The sequence below is a fragment of the Macaca fascicularis genome, chromosome 15 (genome assembly GCF_037993035.2).
Source record: "Macaca fascicularis isolate 582-1 chromosome 15, T2T-MFA8v1.1".
Lineage (NCBI taxonomy): Eukaryota > Metazoa > Chordata > Mammalia > Primates > Cercopithecidae > Macaca > Macaca fascicularis.
Window position 1 is genome coordinate 17,087,687 of NC_088389.1, and position 15,584 is coordinate 17,103,270.

A 15,584-nucleotide genomic window follows, 5' to 3' on the forward strand; every position below is an offset into this window, starting at 1 on the left:
AACTCATGCCTCTCCTTGGGGAAAAGTCACAGAACTGATCAGTGCAGGTACTTGGACAAAGAAAAGGTGTTCACGATGATGATGGGTGAAATGTACCTTTCAGAAGAGCTCATGCAGGAAGTGGGGAGGAAATACTTATAGACAAGCCTATAGACCTGGAGCCATAGTATCACCTGCAGGGCTGGTGAGGAAGGTCCTGAGGACTCCTTGAGCACTTGATGACTTCAGAGTTGATTATTCAGGCGACTTGACCTTCACATTCAATACCTAACTTTCGCCATGACCACGACACTATCACTAGGACCCTGAGGAAACAGCTCAAGAGGCGCTTTTTGGTTCTCCCACAGCACCATGTATAATTACAATAGTGAGCACTCTGTAAGCATTAGCTTCCTGGCAGGCACTGTGCTAAACACTGCACTGCATTCACTGAAATCTTCAACAGTCCTAAGTTAGGTAATACTGCTATCCCCACTTCACCAAATCAGTAAACCAAGACTCAGAGCTGGGAAGACACCTACCCATGGTCACACAGGTTGTCTCTGACAGAGGCAGGATTTGAACCCAGGTCTGCCTGGCTCCGAGCCTGAAACTGCTTGGCTGCTTCACGAGCAGTTCTCTGTTATGGCCAATCGCCTTCAGTCACCTTCTGTTTGTGGGTGACTTCTCCACTGACTGTGAGATCCCAAAGGGCAGGGGCAAAGCTTCATCTGCATGTGTCCAGCATCCAGCACAAGGTTTAGCCCAAAGCAAGAGCCCAGCAAGGCAGGTTAATGAATGCCCACCTGAAGAAAGTCAAGTGTACTCTCTGCTATGAAAGGAGGCCCAGAAACACTCCTCACAGAAGCCAATCCAACCAACTCTTCCCCCGAGTTAAAATCTATGAGCCACCTACTCAGTTCCTTTGGCCTGCTCCTCCACAACCCCAGCCCAAGGCAAGGGAGAGCAGTCATACTTCTGCGGAAAGGAGAGTTTCAGCAAGCATGAGCAGCTCATTCCAGACTTGTCCATTTTTCTGCTTCCTCATCTTGACTTTCAGCATCTGCAACAAATATTTCTTTCTTCCCATCCCTAAGACTTTTTAGGTCAAGTATCATCAGCCATACCCAAAGCCTACAGCTAGCATATAGCACAGCACATGCCTGTCTCAGAGTCAGCACTCAAATATTTGGGGAGTGAAGAAGTATAGTCCAAGGAATGGGTTTCACAGAGACCTGGTGACATATAAATAAGAATCTGCTACCATTTAGTAGTACAATTTGTCTGAGCATAGGTCCATCACACTGTTCAACAAGAGCCTACCCTGTGCCAAGCTCTGGGGACCCAGAAGCAAAGAAAGCAGGAGACTTTCCTTGTGCAGAGTAGAGACACAGGCAAAAAGTCACATATGCGATAACATGACGTGTGCTCTGATCCAGGTACACACAGAAGGAAAGTCAAGGTAGTACAAATAGGAGGGTGCCTGGAAAAATTAAGTAGGTTTCACAAAGGAGTGAAAATTTGAGCTGAGGAGGCATTCCCAAATCACCCCAGGGAGAAGTCACTGTTCCCTGCCTCTGTGACCTCACACAATGCTCACCTCCCACCACCTGGCCCACTATACTGTTTGGTAATCAATGGCTTGTGTGCCAATCTCCACACACAGCATGTGAGCACCTCAAAGGCAAGGACTTTAGGTATTCTCCACGGCTCACCTTTAACTGTCCAGTAAATATCTGCTCACAAAGAATAGAATCTATTTCAGATTATTAATAACATAGCAGCTCATCCTTCTTAAGCACCTACTATGACCTGCTATTGCTGTATGTACTTTGCATTGCATGATCTCACTTCCTCTGCACAAAAACCCCCAAAGACAGATCCTATTATCATTATCTATTTTACAGATATGGAAACTGAGATGCAGAGAGATTAGGTAAATTGTTCCAAGTCACATAGCCAGTAAGTGACAGAGCTGGACTTTGAATCAAGGCCTGCATGGAAAATCAGTTCTCAATTACCAGTGAACAAATCCCTTTTCCTTTCTCTTTCTGTACTCTGCCTTGCATCCAGATACATGGATTGCCCTTTAATCTACTGTTCACTGGGACTAAGGCCACTTTTTTTCCTAGGACAAAGGATGTCTCTTGTTAGGCTTCTAAACAATGACTGCTAACTAATACTGAGTAAACATCATTGAGGAGTGGGGGGTGGAGGTACAAAATTGTGCTTATAGCAGTCAAAAACATTTATTAAGAAGGAACTGTACATACTAACTGACACATTTTCCACTGTTAGAACAACGTCAAAGTAAATCAAGTGAATACATGAAGCAACAATGAGTATGTATAGAATGCTATTCTTTGCGTAAGAGAAAGAATATATAATAAACAAGAAACTGGTAACAGTGGCTGCCTCTAGGGAAAAGGACTAGGAACTGTCAACTTGAGGCAAGACAGACAGTTACTTTACAATTTATTCCCCCACTTGCCTTTAAAAATTCCATGTGTGGGCCTGGCACGGTGCCTCACACCTGTAATCCCAGCACTTTGGGAGGCCAAGGCGGGCAGATCACCTGAGGTCCAGAATTCGAGATCAGCCTGACCAACATGCAGAAACCCCATCTCTACTAAAAACACAAAATTAGCCGGGCACAGTGCCTCACGCTTGTAATCTCAGCACTCTAGGAGGCCGAGGCGGGCGGATCACAAGGTCAGGAGATCGAGACCATCCTGGCTAATACAGTGAAACCCCATCTCTACCAAAAAATACAAAAAATTAGCCGGGCGTAGTGGTGGGCGCCTGTAGTCCCAGCTACTCAGGAGGCTGAGGCAGGAGAATAGCGTGAACCTGGAAGGCAGAGCTTGCTGTGAGCCGAGATCGCGCCACTGCACTCCAGCCTGCTGGGGTGACAAAGCAAGACTCTGTCTCAAAAAAAAAAAAAATCCACGTGTGATTTTTTTACTTGCTCAAAATATAAAATAAAAACTATATTTGCTAGACGTGGTGGCTCACACCGGTAATTTCAGCACTTTGGGAGGCCGATGGGAGGATCACTTGATCCCAGGAGTTCAAGACCAGCCTGGGCAACATAGTGAGACTCCCATCTCTACAAAAAATTTAAAAATTAGCCAGGTGTTGTGGCTCAGTACTTGGGAGGCTACGGTGGGAGGATCATTTGAGCCTGGGAGGTCAAGCCTGCAGTGAGCCCATGACTGTGCCATTGCACTCCAATCTGGGTAACTGAGGGAGACCCTGTCTCTTAAAAAAAAAAAAAAAAATTTTAAACTATATTCAAAGAAATCATTTATTACTGGGCCTTTCCCAAATGCCTACACACATACGACTGCAATCATGAAGAATTATGTATGTTTATGAACAAAAATTGAATGAACTTAATGTGTGATGAAATGGAACCATGCAACAACTGTTGTCTTTTATGTTGAAGTTCTCTAATTTTACTAATGTTACAATATTTTTGTGCAATAAATAAAGTGTATGTTAAAGGTACAGATACCATATGCATAAAAGCAGCAGGGACAACTTGCCACACCTTCTTTGCAGTTAAAGTCCTTCATCTGTTCTTTCAACAAGCATTCAGTGAGCACCTACTGTGTGCCAGGCAAGGTGCTAGACAGACGTTTTTAAAAGAAGAACTAAACAACAGGTCATTGGTTTCCTCCCTCCTGCCTTTGAAGAAAATATGACTAACCAGAAGGCCAGATCTAGAAGAACTCTTGGTGATCACATAGTCTAACACCCTCCTCACTCAGCTAAGAAACCCAAGGTCTGGAGACAGGAGGGGATTTGTTCAAGGTTATATAAGAAATAGAGGCCTCAGAATTCCCTGTCCTGCTCTCCTTGCATGTTACATGCTGTTCTGAGCGGCTTGTGTTGAAAGATGGGCAGGCAGTGAGAGACAGGACAGGACCCTAACCGGGTGGATCAGGTGCCTTCTCCCCTCCTGTCTCATTTATTCTTCATAACAACCTCACAAGGTGGGCATGGTTATCCTTGCTTTACAAATAAAGAAACCAAAGCTCTGTGAAGCTAAGGAAGTAGTGCTGGTTCACTCAGCAGGAGGTGGCAGCCTGCGGTTTCAAACAGACCTGACTGACTTCCAAGTCACAGCTCTTACCCTCCATACTGAAAAGGAAAATCCATTTCAAGAGGAGAGCCATATCAGAGCGCCTCAGATGCAGTATTTTTCATTAATGAAGTCTTTCTCTAGACTCTGAATGCTGCTAATCCCCTCACTATTCAACACATGTTCTAACTCTTCTTTGCCACCAAGTTTGAGCTTTCCTTCTAACCCAAAAAGCATGACGGTCACTCAGATAGCAGCAATCTCTGAGAGCCATTAACACCATTTCTGCCAAGACAGAGTGGGAGAACTCTCACATGCTGCTTCTACGTCCTCTGGGACCTGCCACACAAGCACAGGCACCAGTAAGGGCCTAATCCCCTCAATGCTACTGGGTCACCACTGCAACAACTAGTGGTAATGAGGGAGTCCAGCACCATGGTTTCTGGCCCCTAAAAGTCCCACACTTCTATAGTGGGGGAAAAAAAATGCAGGTTAGTAGAGAAGTATCCACCTACCTTCGCTTCTGTCCATGCAATGAAGGTAGGAGGGAGGCATTACAGTTTGGACTGGTCAACTACCAGCAAGCAGAGGCACTGGGCTTCGAAAGGTCACATACATGGGTATATAACACTCTTCTGAAATTCAGAAAGAGCCCTGTCATCTTGCTTCCTTCTCCCTGCCCCTGTGGGTACACAGTGGAGTCAGGCATTGCCTTCTTTCAGGGGTCTTCTTTTTGGGATTTCTGTGTGTTTTGAGACGGAGGAGTCTCACTCCATCGCCCAGGGTGGAGTGCAGTGACACGATCTCAGCTCACTGCAACCTCCACCTCCCAGGTTCAAGCAATTCTCCTGCCTCAGCCTCCTGAGTAGCTGAGATTACAGGTGCCCACCACCATGCCCGGCTAATTTTTGTATTTTTTTGTAGAAACGGGGTTTCACCATGTTGGCCAGGCTGGTCTCAGACTCCTGACCTCAAATGATCCACCCTCCTTGGCCTCCCAAAGTGCTGGGATTACAAGCGTGACCCACTGCACCCGACCCTCTTGGAATATGGTAAAATCGGGGTCTGTACTTGGATGGGAGCAGAGGGACTTCCATAGCCTCAGGCCTGAGCTTTATGCTCCAGCTCAGAGTCCTCACCGGGGTTGGGGTCTAAAGGTCAGCAAACAAATGTTCTTCTGCTTCCACTTGCCACTGCTCCCTGCGTTGCAGCAGCTCCGTCAGAGGCCTCGCAGGAGAAGCAGTCACGATCTAAGACACAGCTGAGTCTTTTGGGAACTCCCAAAAAAAACCGCATCCCAAACTGCGAAAAGAAAGTGGTCTAGTCTCACCTCTTAACTAGAAACAAACCCTCTCTTCTTTAGACTCTCCAGTCCCTGAATCCAACCTGCCCATCGGCATAAGAAAAGGGAAACTCAACTTTATCCAGCGATTTGCTCAGTAGGCACTGTTTCATCCTATCCTCACCAGGCCCCTGGGAGACGCACAGGCAGGTACTAACATGCTCATTTTGCAACGGAGGAAACAGGTGAAAAACTCTCCCAGGTAGCATAGCCAAAAGCTTCTGAATTCTCATCCCTGCTCTCCCCTCTTACCAGGCTGCCATTTCAGTCTTTCTGAGACGCACTGCTGAGATCTACAGCAGCTTCTGGTACCAGTAGCTAGCAAGCCAGGACCCCTCCAAGCCTCACACTACTCTTCAAGCACACACATGTTTCAACAGCCTATCATCCAATGACAGCCAACCCCCCCGGCTCCCGCATCCTAGCATGCCCCTTTAACAGCAACAGGAAAGCCCCTGAGGTGCGAAAAACAGCGCGCCCCACTTAGGGCGCGGCGTAGCATAGGGGAGGCAGCCGGCCGGTAACCAGGACAGCTGAGCTCCAAGCCCGAGTCAGCAGTGGCACAGGCAGGCCCGGACGGTCCTTCTAGCGGCATTTCCGGATGCCCCCAGAATCCGCAGGGAGCCCAAAGCCCCCGTGCCCACCCCCCTGGACAGCGGAGACGGCGGCCTTTCCTTCGCGGGCGACCACCCACCCTCGCCCGCTCCTCACCTGGGGCCCTGCTTCCGCACCGCAGTCACCCGGGCCCCGCCCCCCGCCGCAGCAGGTCCCTGGACCCCGCCCCCCGCACCTGTGCTTTCCCCAGGTCCGGCGCGCTGGCCGCACCCCGCAGCCCCGCCCACGGCAGCCCCGCCGGCCCCGCCCCCCGCACCTGCAGCCGCGGCGCCCCGCCCAACTGCCTCCCCGGCCCCGCCCCCCGCGCCCGCGCCTCTTCCCCGCCATCCTTCACGCTCCCGGGGACCAGCGCGCCCCCGGCCCCGGACCCCAGAACCCCCGGATCCCGGCCAGGCCCCGGCGCCGGGCACCCGCAGGCACGGCCCGGCCCCGCCTCCCGAATCGAGGCCCCTCCCCGGCTCCGGCGGCCCTCGGGGTCCCGCCCCCCGCACCTGCAGCTCCCTCAGGCCCGGCCTCAGGGCCCGCCCCGTCCCGCCCCGCCGGCCGCGCCTCTCACCGCCGCTCTCCCCGCCGCCGCAGTCCCGGCCGGTCACCTTGACGCGGGCCGCAGTGGCAGCCGCCGCTTCCTCATGGCCCTGGGAGCGGCCCAGCGGCAGCGGCGCCTTCGCTTGGAGGCCGGGGCCGCGCCGAGCCGGGCCGGGGCCGGGCCGGGCGCAGCTGGAGCGCGGGCAGTCGGGGGAGCGGAGCCGGTGCCCAGCCGCAGTAGGAACCGTCCGCTCCAGGGCCTGAGCGGCGGGCCGCTCATCCAATCGGCGCGCGGCGCCAGAACAGCCCCCCAACCAGCTCGTTGCAGGGGTGGAGACACGCAAATCGGCCGGCTGGTCGTGCCACTGCGCAGCCGCTGCATCCGCGGTCCTCCCGGGCCTCGGCCTCCGCGCTCATCTGCAGACGCCCTCTCCGCCTGCAGGGATGCTGCGCTGCCAGCACACTCTGCCCGCCGCCCGCCACCCGCCACGCCCATCTCCTGCCTAGAAATAGCCGCGCATCTCATTCCCCACACGGCCGTCCAGGCCTCAACCACTATCCCCCCTAAATCCCTACCTGGGATTTATCGTTTTCAACAAAAATGGTTTTTTGAGCGAGACATCGCCTTAGTGCCCATTCTTCACAGCTGGGAGGTAGGCACAGAGCCCAGAACGTCAGAGCCAGAAGAAACCTCGGAGATCCTGGGGTCTCATACATTTTACAGCTGGGCAAAGTTAGGCCCAACGAGGTGAAGGGACTTGCCCAAGACCACACAGGCGCAAAGCTGGGGAATGAGCCCGGATCCTGTCTCCCTGCTCCCACATCCTTTACTCTGTGCCAGGCATGATGAGGTGAGCACAGAGGTTAAGTCATTTGGCTAAAGTCGCAGGGATAATAAGTTGCAAAGACAATTGAAGCCAGGTCTGTGAAGCCCTGGAAATCTAGCACCACAGCAAAACTCTTTTCTGCCTCCCACAGAGAGAAGGTACTATGACCTGCCCTACTCCGAAAGATTATTGAACAAATAGAACGTCATTTTGACAATCTTCAAAGTAATTTTGCAGTAATATGAATGAATATGGAAAGATTGGTTACTATGCTTCCCAAAGCTTATGAAAGGAAAAAAGAAACAAAAAAGAAAATAGAGTCAGTAGAAGTTAAACCACCTGTGCCTTAAGGTGACGTTTTTGCTATTTTGTATTAAGAGAAGTTTCTGCTGTTTTGTATTAAGAAAACGGTAATCATCAAAGAAGGTACTTAATTATTTTGCATAAAGAGAGCAAGAGCCTGGTGAGGTGACTCACGCCTGTAATCGCAACAATTTGGGAAGCCAAAGCGAGAGGATTGCTTGAGTTCAGAAGTGTGAGACCAGCCTGGGCAACATGGCCAGACTCTGTCTCTAATAACGATACAAAAATTAGCGAGGCGTGGTGGCGCAAGCTGTAGTCCCAGCTACTCAGGAGAGTGAGGTGGGAGATCATTTGAGCCCGGAAGGTCAAGGCTGCAGTGAGCCTCAAGTGATGGCGCCACTGCACTCCAGGCTGGATGACAGAGCGAGACCCTGTCTCAAAAAAGAGAGAGATACCATCCTGGCTAACATGGTGAAACCCCGCCTCTACTAAAAATACAAAAAATTAGGCGGGCGTGGTGCGGTCGCCTGTAGTCCCAGCTGCTCAGGAGGCTGAGGCAGGAGAATGGCGTGAACCCGGGAGGCGGAGCTTGCAGTGAGCTGAGATCGCGCCACTGCACTCCGGCCTGGGCGACAGAGAGAGACTCCATCTCAAAAAAAAAAGAGAGAGAGAGAGAGAGAGAACAAGAGACAGTGTAGTGCAATGGTTCTGCCCTGGCTCTGCCACCAGCAAGCTGTGTGCATGTGAGCAAGTTACTTAGCATATCTATGTGCCTCCGGTTTTTTTTTTTTTTTTTGGTTTTTTTTTGGGGGGGGTTGTTTTTTATTGTTTTTTGTTTTTTGTTTTCAGATGGAGTCTTGCTCTGTTGCCCAGGCTGGAGTGCAGTGACACGATCTTGGCTCACTGTAACCTCTGCCTCCCAGGTTCAAGCAATTCTCCTGCCTTAGCCTCCCGAGTAGCTGGGATTACAGACGCCAGACACACCACGCTCAGCTAATTTTTGTATTTTGGTAGAGATAGGGTTTCACCATGTTAGCCAGGTTGGTCGCGAACTCCTGACCTCAGATAATCTGCCTGCCTCGGCCTCCCAAAGTGCTGGGATTATAGGCATGAGCCACCGCGCCCCACCTGCCTCGGTTTCTTTATTGAAAGATGAGAATGATAAAAGTAGCCATCTCTTTAGACAGGCTGTTGGCAGGAATTAATGAGATGATACATGGAAGAGGGCCTGGCACCTAACAGGACCTCAATAAACATTGGCTACTATTATATTTACCTGTGTGACTTGGGGCAAGCACAGAAGTGTGTGCAATATACGCTTGCTAAATGGCATCTATACTTTTATTATGCTTATGCATACTTTCTAAGTTTTCTTCAATGAACACAGATTATTTTGTGATATATAAGAAGTTATTGTAAACTCAATTTTAAGATGAGAAAAGGTCATTTAATCTTGATTCTTGATGCTTCCAGAAGGATGTATTCATTCTTTCTACAAATATCTAATGGTTCTCTGCTATGTGCCAAGTGCTACTATAAATGCTGAGAAAACAGCAGTGAATAAAAGAGACAAAAATTCTTGTCCTCGTGGAGTTGACATTCTAGTGGGGTAAGACAGCTATTAAAAATCAATATTTACAGTAGCAGGCTAGATAGAGAAAAGTGCTATGGGAGTAAAATGAAGCAGAGAAGAAGGGAGTTCAGTGTTAAAGATGACAGAAAAGCTTAGATGGTGATAAGCAAGAAACAATAGGTTTCTTAAAGCAATAAAGCCAAGCGCAGTCTGAGAAAGAGAAAGAGAAGGATCTGAATAGTCATTTCTCCAAAGAAGATACACAGTAGTCAATAAGCACATGAAAAAGTGCTCAATATCATTAGCCATTAGGGAAATGCAAATCAAAACCACAAGGAGATACCACTTCACACCCATTAGGATGGCTATGACAAATAAGGTAGACAATAACAAGTGTTGGTGAGAAGGTAAAGAGAATAGAACCCTTGGCTGGGCATGGTGGCTCACGCCTATAATCCCAGCACTTTGGGAGGCCAATGCGGGTGGATCACCTGAGGTCAGGAGTTCAAGACCAGCCTGGTCAACATGGTGAAACCCCCATCTCTACTAAAAATACAAAAAAAACTTAGCTGGGTGTGGTGGCAGGCAGCTGTAATCCCAGCAACCCTCCCTGTAATTCCAGGGAGGCTGAGGCAAGAAAATCGCTTGAACCCAGGAGGTGGAGTTTGCAGTGAGCTGAGATTGCACCATTGCACTCCAGCCTGGGGGACAATAGTGAAACTCCGTCTCAAATAAAAAAAAAAGAGAGAGAATGGAACTCTTATACACTGCTGGTGGAAATATAAAATGGTACAACCACTTTAGAAAACATAAAGTTAGCATATCTGACTCAATATTCCACTCCTACATATCACCCAAGAAAAAATGGAGACAATATGTCCCCACAAAAACTTGTACACAGATGTTCATGGCAGCATTATTCACAATATCAAAAAATGTAAATAACCCAAACATCTATCAAGTGATGAATAGATAAATAAAATATGGTTTGTCTATACAATGGAATGTAAAAGGAAATGAAGTACTGATACATGCTATGACATGGATGAACCTTGAAAATATGCTAAGCGAAAGAAGCTAGACCACATATTATACAATCCCTTTTATATGAAATGTCCATAAGCAAATATGTAGAGATGGAAGGTAGACAAAGTGGCTGTCTAAGGCTGAAGGAGAGGAGGATTTAGGGGCAACAAATTAGGAGTTTCTTTGGAAGAGGATGAAAGTGTTCTAAAATTAATTGTGGTGATGGTTGTAAAACTCTGAATATACTAAAAGCCATTGAATTATACTCTTGCTTTTTATTTTTTTTTTATTTTTTATTTTTTTGAAAATAACAGTCTCACTCTGTTGCCCAGGCTGGAGTGCAGTGGCATGATCTCAGCTCACTGCAGCTTCCAGCTCCTGGGTTTAAGCAATTCTCCTGCCTCAGCCTCCTGAGTAGCTGGGACTACAGGCATACGCCACAATACCTGGCTAATTTCTGTATTTTTAGTAGAGACGGGGTGTCACCTTGTTGGCAGTCTTGTCCTGAACTCCTGACCTCAAGTGATCTGCCCATCTTGGCCTCCCAAAATGCTGGCATTACAGGCATGAGCCACCATGTCTGGCCGAATTATGCTCTCTAATTGGGTTAATTATATCTCAATAAAGCTGTTCTTTTGTTTGTTTGTTTGTTTGTTTGTTTGTTTTGAGACAGAGTCTCGCTCTGTTGCCCAGTCTGGAGTGAGGTGGCACAATCTTGGCTCACTGCAACCTCTGCCTCCCAGGTTCAAGTGATTCTCCTGCGTCAGCCTCCCAAGTAGCTAGGACTACAGGCGCATGCCACCATGCCCAGCTAATTTTTTGTATTTTTAGTAGAGACAGGGCCAGGATGGTCTTGATCTCCTGACCTCGTGATCCACCCACCTCGGCCTCCTAAAGTACTGGGATTACAAGTGTGAGCCACCACACCTGTCCAATATAGCTATGTTTTAAAGTTATTGTTGGTCAGGTGCGGTGGCTCACACCTGTAATTCCAGCACTTTGGGAGGCCGAGGCAGGCAGATCACCTGAGGTCAGAAGTTTGAAACCAGCCTGGCCAACATGGTAAAACCCCGTCTCTACTAAAAATACAAAAATTAGCTGGGTACAGTGGTATGCGCCTGTAGTCCCAGCTACTTGGGAGGCTGAAGCAGGAGAATCACTTGAACCCAGGAGGTGGAGGCTGCGGTGAGCTAAGATCATACCACTGCACTCTAGCCTGGGCAGTACGGCAAGACTTCATCTCAAAAAAATGAATAAAGTAATTAATTAAATAAAGTTATTGTAAAGTCTGGTCAATCCCATCATTCCCATGCTTAAATATGTGTAACAGGATGTGGAGAGGATCCTAGCTGTGCCCACTAGAGTTCACTGTCAAAGTGTGATGTGCTGGTGAAATGGGCACATTCTTAGTATCTGATGTGTTTGAGTCATTCTCAAGAGGGAAAGGAACTTTTGAGCCACAGGAGGAAAGGAGGATTGGAGAAATCACCAAGGGTCAATCCTCAACCCAGCTGTCTTCGTACAGACTTATACTTCATGGAGAGCCAAACTTGGGATGGTTATAACACCGAAGTGTTATAAGGATTAGAGATGCTGACCCATAAGGAAGGTGTGGCAGACAGACTCTAAGGTGCCCCCATAATGCCCACCTCATGATGTCCCTGCCCTTGCGTGGGCAGGACCTGACTTGCTCCTAGCCAATAGAATGAGCCAAAGGCTTTAGGATGTATGTGATTGCATTACAGAAAACCATAACCCATCTTGCTAGGAGACGCTCTTGCTGGCCTTGAAGATCGCCATGGTGAGAGCTGCCCTATAGAGAAGACCATGCAGCAAGGAACGGAGGGCAGCCTCCAGCCACCAGCCGGCAAGAAACTGGGGACCTTTGGCCAGGCACGGTGTCTCACGCCTGTAATCTCAGCACTTTAGGAGGCCGAGGTGGGCAGATCATGAGGTCAAAAGTTCAAGACCAGCCTGACCAACATGGTGAAACCCCATCTCTACTAAAAATACAAAAATAAGCCGGGTGTGGTGGCGCACACCTGTAATCCCAGCTACTCAGGAGGCTGAGGCAGGAGAATCACTTGAACCCAGGAGGCAGAGGTTGCAGTGAGCCGAGATCGTGCCATTGCACTCCAGCCTAGGCAACAGAGTGAGACTCCATCTCAAAGAAAAAAAAAGGAAGGAAGGGAGGGAGGGAGGGAGGGAGGAAGGAAGGAAGGAAGGAAGGAAGGAAGGAGGGAGGAAGGAAGGAGGAAGGAAGGATGAAGGAAGGGAGGGAGGGAGGGAGGGAAGGAAAAAAGAAACTGGGGCCCTCAGCCCAGCAGCCTGAAAGGAACAGAATGCTGCCAATAATCGCATGAGCTCAGAAGCAGATCCTTCACCTGTTGAGCCTCAGATGCGACTGCAGTCACAGCCAACACCTTGATTATAGCCTGTGAGACTCTGAAGAAGAGGGTCTAGCAAAACTGTCCCTGACCTATAGAAACACTGAGATAATAAATGTGTGTTATTTTAAGCTGCCACATTTGGGATAAAATTGTTACACAGCAAAAGAACTAATACAGGCCACAACCCACTCTTTTCTGTTGCCTAAGAGGTAGCTCCTGCTCAGAGGCATCGACACCGAAGTGTTATAAGGATTCTGGAATAAAGTATCCTCCAGATCCTGGCGGCTGGTATCTCTGGGGGCATCAGAAGACAGAAAATAGGGTGCAGGAAAGAGCACTGTCATTAGGGACACAGATGCTTTTCCTGTGCAAAAAGGTACAATGGTGAGGTGCCACCAAGGGGCGTCAGGGAAAGCAGCCATCAATAACGGGAAACAGGAAGGAGGTGGAAGAATAGGGACTGAGAGTGAAATTTTGAATTTGGTCAGTTCTAGGAAACAATCTTGGCTTTTCCACTTCCCATCTATGTGGCCTTGGACAAGTATCCAAAGCTCTTTATGCCTCTGTTTTCTCATTTCTGAGAAGATAATATCCAGAGCACCTATCTTGCAGGGTGCTCCTGAGGAAAAGTGAGTTCATCCTGTCGTGACCATGAGAATGCACCTGGCAGACTTCCAACTATAGGGAGGTTATCTGACCAAGGGTTCAGCTTCTGCACCCTGAAATCCATCAAAGCATTGGCACCAAAGCCATGTTACCCGTGGGCTGCACCCAACGACTGACCATGGCAGGAATACTAAGGCAGGCCTGTCCCCGGGTGACAATGGGAGTCCTCTGGTGATAGATAATCTTTGGCTCAAAGACAGCCCGACAGCCTTGCTGACCCTTTGTTGGACTGTGTGTGGTAGTATGGAATGCTTCCACACACCCCCTTCCCTCTCTTCTTTACTTGAGGTCAGACTTGATTCACAGTCTGATGGCTCTCTCAACCTGTCCCAGCTCCCCGCCCATTTCCCCCTGATAAAATCCTTGCATGGTTTTTGTTTTTCTGAGACAGCATCTCACTCTGTCTCCCTGACTAGAGTGCAGTGGTGCGATCTCGGCTCAGTGCAACCTCCGCCTCTCGGTTCAAGTGATTCTCCTCCCTCAGCCTCCTGAATAGCTGGGATGACAGGCACACGCCACCACACCTGGCTAATTTTTGTATTTTTAGTAGAGATGGGGTTTCCCCATATTGGCCAGGCTGGTCTCGAACTCCTGACCTCGTGATCTGCCCGCCTTGGCCTCCCAAAGTGTCAGGATTACAGGCGTGAGCCACCACACCCGGCCAATCCTTGCATGTTTAATTCTGTTGTGGCACCTGCTTCTTAGTGAACCTGGACAGACACAAGAAGCACCAGGAATAGGCAGCGAAAATAGGTGGTGAGATGTGGATTTGGGATGATTTACCCACTGCTCAATAGGTACAGAGAATACCCTCCTGCTGGAGCACAGATAGTCCCTGGAACAAGGTGGTGGCTCACGTGCTAAAGATTTCACTGACAGCAACCTGGGAAAATAGCCCCATGGAGGAGAATGCTGTGCTGGGCACATATTTTCCAGAGTCTGAAAAATATGGGGAGAACAATGTGGACAAAGACAGAAGAAGTTAGTTGACTGGCTGTGTTGGAGAAGGATAAGGAGAGACTGAGAGCTGTTCAGGGGCAGTTAAGGGCTAAGCATGAGAGCCAGAGAGCTGGATGGTAGCTTATAAAAAGGCTCTTATCACCTGTGGTGGTGGAGGACAGACACAATTGAGTTGCAGGCTGAAGAGGCTCAGAGATGTTTGAATATTCAGGCAAGGAAGGTCTATTGTGTGAAGGTCAGGATCCCCTGGTGGGGTAAACCAAAGATTCTAAAACATGGGATAAGGACATCTGGATGGATATCCCTGAGGATGTTGACTCCACGAGATAAACCCCAGGCCTCTCTGGGCTTCCCAAGCTGAGTTAGGACTGGAGCTATTGCTGTGCTGGAAGATGCTACAGAGGCTCTTCTGCCACAGGTGACACATGCCCCCGTGGGTGGTACCCCTGCTTCCACTCCTGGCTGCCAGGCTGGAAACTAGGATTAAATCCCAAAGTAACCTGGCTGGGGATAGACTGGACCAAACAAGGGAGAACAGAGATCCCCTCCCTAGATTGCAAAAATTAACCGGTTTGTACTGGCACAAGCCAGGGGAGTACCCCTGAGATTGGATTTGGCGGGTACTCAATCAAGGAAGCTGGAATGTAAGATTGGATAAGCAAGAAACCATTCACTTAGGGACACTTTCTCCCGACAAGGGATGTATTTATTTATTTATTTATTTGAGACAGGAGTCTCACTCTGTTGCCCAGGCTGGAGTGCAGTGCTACAATCTCAGCTTACTGTAACCTCTGCCTCCTGGGTTCAAGCGATTCTCCTGTCTCAGCCTACTGAGTGGCTGGGACTACAGGCGCACACCTCCACACCCAGCTGATTTTTTTTTTTTAAGAGATGGGTTTTCACCATGTTGGACAGGCTGGTCTCGAACTCCTGATCTCAAGTGATCCACCCACCTCAGCCTCCCAAAGTGCTAGGATTACAGGCGTGAGCCACCGTGCCCGGCCAGGACAAGGGATTTAATACCCCAGTGAGGAATACAGCTACTGGGGTGGCTCTCAGAAGCCTGGCGAAAACAATGGCCAATTCTCAGTGAAGTGGAAATTCTCTACCATCTTCCTCTACCCTGGCAGATGGCAGAAGTGGGCATGCTGAAACAGACATACGGTTGGTCCTCATTATTCATGGATTCCAGTTCCATATTTGTGAATTAGCCTGCTCACTACAATTTATTTGTATCCCAGAATGAATACTCGCAGCACTTTTGTGGTCATTCATGGACATGCACAGAGCA

General features: G+C 48.9%; 1 protein-coding gene across 33 annotated transcripts in view; it reads right to left on the reverse strand.

The window, feature by feature from the left end:
• Window positions 1–6,810, reverse strand: part of RALGPS1 (Ral GEF with PH domain and SH3 binding motif 1) — a 309,728-nt gene extending 302,918 nt beyond the window's left edge. For 26 of the 33 annotated variants that reach the window (XR_012424392.1, XR_012424394.1, XR_012424393.1 and 23 more), the window contains exon 1: window positions 6,580–6,810. The gene's annotated coding sequence lies outside the window, so the exon portion shown is untranslated. Of the gene's footprint in view, window positions 1–6,119; window positions 6,165–6,579 lie in introns of those variants that run through there. The other 7 variants (XM_074016522.1, XM_045372651.2, XM_074016520.1 and 4 more) reach the window with 2 other exon arrangements.
• Window positions 6,811–15,584: the final 8,774 nt, after the last annotated feature.